Source organism: Python bivittatus, unplaced genomic scaffold (assembly GCF_059951505.1).
Source record: "Python bivittatus isolate LINGU-HERP-01145 unplaced genomic scaffold, Pbiv_v1 ctg000330_np1212, whole genome shotgun sequence".
Classification (NCBI taxonomy): Eukaryota; Metazoa; Chordata; class Lepidosauria; order Squamata; family Pythonidae; genus Python; species Python bivittatus.
In genome coordinates, this window is record NW_028277058.1 from 6,992,744 (window position 1) to 6,996,961 (window position 4,218).

The window sequence follows — 4,218 nt, forward strand, 5'->3', positions numbered from 1 at the left end:
GCGGAAGTTGGCAAAGAAGATCAAGGCATACTTAGAAAACTGAGTAAAAAAGAAGATACAGTTTTTTAAGACCACATGAAACCTTACAAGAACGCAAGATGCTAAAATGGAGGAACAAAGGCCATGAATAAAGATAGAGGCATAAATACAGAAGCAACCAGACGGCCTTGCAGATTATGCTTTCTTAGCTTTACTTTCCACATCAAAACTGCACCCTGATTTTTGTAGAACTTTAGTGTAGTCTCTAAGACATCTTCACTCCATCATAGTGATTATAGTGTATCTCAGGCGTCTTATTATTCTGCTAGAAAGAATCCAGCATCTTTCCACTCAAAAACAAAAACAAAAAGCAAAAACAAAAAACAGAATGCAATTGATGTGTAGTCTTCACCACAAATTAGCCACAAACATTTTTTTCACAGAGCTGAAATGCTTTATATACTAGATTGCCATTGATCAAAATGATGAATCAAAAATAGCCTTTTAAAGTTCTATTTTGTAGAAATCAGTTTAAGATGCTTCAGGTTCTTTTAAATAAAACAGCAACAACAACAATAGGTAGCCAATGACCGAAGTATCTTACTGCTTAAGGTAGAAGTCCTTTCTAGTGTTTCTGCTGGGGCTTCCCCTTCCATGCCTTGTCCCAAGAAATTCTTCAGAGTGCGGCATTGTGGGTAAGCACCCAGATGTTTCCTATCTTGCACTCTAGAACAATTTCATCTACAGTGACTCACTCTGAGGAAGACCCCTATAAGAATGAAGAATATGGGCCTGGTAGGCATTCAGATAACTCAGTTCTCCCTATGGATAGCAACTTTCAAGGGTATCAGCAATGAGCGTCCATATATCCAGTGCCTCACTGAGGACTCTTAAGAACTGAGTGACCCATTGGAGCAGATAACTGTAAGTGGTCAACCTGGCTTTTTTGAGTGCTGCTTTTAAATTGATTTCTTACACTTGAAGATTATTTAAAAACTACTACCACTACCACTACCACTACTACTACTACTACTACCAATAATAATAATAATAGCAACAACAGCAATAAAATCCAAATAGCAAGTATTGCATCTTATTTCATTACGGCCTGATGAAAATATTTGTAGGGTGTTCTTACTCATCTAATATCTTTTTCTGAAGGGACCTTCCACAAACCAAGGCACTGGGCCCAGTTGTTGGGGGCAGAGGAACAGAACAGGGTAGCTGGGGAAATGCTAGTTCCAACAGCTCTTTAATCACTGCTTCTGATGGATTTCAATTACTTTGTTACATGACTTTTGTGTGGATGATCCTTAGGAATGGAACAGAAGGGTGATCGATTCAGCATTCCCCCAGCCACTTCTGTTTTTATGCCCCCAACATCTAGGCCCAATATTGATGGAACCCAAGTATTGCTGAAAGGATTATATGAGGTGTCACTTGTTTCATTTATAATGCTAACCGCAAATTGGTCAAATAGGATTTTTACAGTGTAGATACTGCTGTTTTTAACAGGCCTCCTTTCCCCCAGATATTTTAGCAGGATTTTAACTTGGATAAACTTCAGCAGTGATATTATTTATGGATCAGCAGTGCTTCATATATGCTTGCTATTGTGCTATGATAGATGCTATAGTTATCCCCCTGTGAAGTGTTTTAACACTGCATGTAGTTACAGGTCAGTTATTGTGAAATCATGGAACTGTGAATTCAGATATTTCCTGTAGCAGGATGAAAGTGGGTTGAAGACTCTTTCTGTCTCCAGGGTAAATGGAACTAGAATAAGAGGGAAAAGACATTATTCAAATAAAACCCTTGTGGTTTCTGGAGAGAAAGCTAAACCTTTAACTGATGTTCTAAATGATCAGTAATGCATGTCATAAAAGTTCGGCATAGTTATATTTTTATAAGTCATAATTTTCTCATTCAAATTTCCTTGTTCCTCTGAGGTAAAATAGGGCTTCCATATTCTGTACTGCCTCTGTCTAAAAGAGGAATCTTGTTAGGGAAAGGCCAGCATTCAAGGCTATAGACTAGACAGTTTCAGTTCCTTTAACTCTAGGTAGGACTGTAAAAGACCCCTATCTTCAGCCTGATAGCTTTTGCTAGTTAGTAGTGGATACTAAAAATAATGAACTCAGCAGGATGTTAATCTAATTTAGTATAGGGCAGCTTGCTTTGTGAGTTAGAAAATTCTGTCTATTTTTTCTTTTAACACTAAGGTCACTTCATAGCCTTGCATTTCAGAGAATATACCCTTATAATCTGCTGTTTTTTCAGCCTCAGCCCTTCTCCATATATGCAAATTATATAACGTAGCTCTTATATACAATTTGCATATTGCATGTAGTGTTGTAGGATGGACCAAGAATGGGAAGACCCGATTTCTAATCTGTAGTCAGCTATGAAGTCACTGGTTTGCCTTGTGCCAAAACTACATATATCTCAACTTAATCAACCTCAAAGATTGTTGTAATAAAGTAGAGGAGGGAAGAACCATGTATATTATTCTGAGTGTTGGAAGAAATGTAAGATGCGAATATATGATACAAATATACAGAAATAACTTAGTAAATTCAGACTGATGAATCTGAGTAAAATGTGTTTAAAGCATTGATCAAGTATATGTTACTTGCTTTCATTGAACCTTAATTAACTAAATTATTAAAGGCATGTAATACTCTCATATGTTTGATCATAAGCAAATTTCGCTCATCTCCCAGCATCTGAATCATAAAGATCTCATTCTTCTTGTCTAAAGTTTGTCATTTTCTTATTTTCCATCTGGTTCAGACTGATGATGCATAAAGAACTCAAAACCTGGAAACATTATCTGCAGACTGAACACAACCTCATTAGTATGATCATCATTCCATCCTTCTTTCTCAGAGCAGCTACACTTATACCAAGAGCTCCTCATCATTTACAAAGCCTCTATCCATGTATTTGCTAATTGCTGACACTGAAGAAATAAGAGAGAAAGGGGAAAGAATGTCTGAGAGGTTATGGACTGTCTATGGGTAGCTTATTAATAGACAGTTTAGATCTATAATGAAGAAGTCAGTGCTTCAGGAAATTATTCTGTTGTTCAGCATAAATACCTACCAGAGACATTTCTGAATCATTATTTTTATATTTCAGTGTTGGTTAAGCTCTCCTATCTTTACAAATGAGAACAATTTTTGGCTGTTTGGTTAATGAATTCACTGCATGATCACATTTCAAGAATTCTCGCTATCATTTCATAATTCATGCCCTTCACCCATAAAGATTTAACTTTACATTTCCCTCTTTTTGCTTCTCCAATCCTATTTAGCTACTGTATTTTAAAGTTGTGAATATTTCATAGTAGGAAAGCGATGAGGCAAAGAGGTGTTATGTGGGGGTAGATTTGGAATATCCATGATTTTGTATGTGTTTTGGGCAGGTTTGATGTTTTAGATGTTGATTTGATTTGGTAGCTAATGGAGTTTATTTGTTCTATGCTGAAAAACAGGAAGAAACAGTACTTCTTGCTACTTACTTGCTATCAAATTTAAAGAGTAAAATTTATTGAGGCTCAGGAAACCCCAAAGGAATCCCAGGGCTATCTATTCCTGATTTAAATATAAGTAGCTCCCATAAATGCATAAATAACAAATGTAACTTTCTACCAAATGAGCTAATTTTATATGCAGTTTTACTCACTGTAGGCTGTTTGGTTTGAATTTCTTCCATCAAAAGAAATGGAGTCTGTTCAGTGCTGCAGTCAGTGTCCTGTAACGTCCTGCAGATCATGATATTTCAGCTTTAAAGAAATCTGTAGTGGGAACAGTTTTCAATTAGCAATAATCGTGCCTCAGATTAACCTCCCTGGCTACGATACTGCCACTGCGCAAAGTGGATTTCCTTCACATTCCTCTCATAGACACCTGGTTTACTACTGTAGAGGAAGATGACAGGGGTGACCTTGGAGAAGAAATGCAACAGTTAGCAAAACATGATTTAAGTCCAGGAAAAGAAAAGAACATTGGAAAGAAATTTAAACTGACTCCAGCTTAACTCTCTTCGGATATAAGAGGGAGGGAAAAAATGTCAGGCTTTCAAATTTTTGGAACTATAGCCTATATCAATAAAGTAATTGTAATTGTGTTTATTTACACTCAATGACCAGCAAAGTAGCTACAACACTAAAACAACACATAAAAGCAGGCTCAAATATAATAAGAGCAATAAAACCACCATATAGATTTGCCAGTT

General features: G+C 36.4%; 1 pseudogene; it reads right to left on the minus strand.

The window, feature by feature from the left end:
- Positions 1-3,754: 3,754 nt before the first annotated feature.
- On the minus strand, positions 3,755-3,861 carry LOC112542121 (U4 spliceosomal RNA; annotated as a pseudogene).
- Positions 3,862-4,218: the final 357 nt, after the last annotated feature.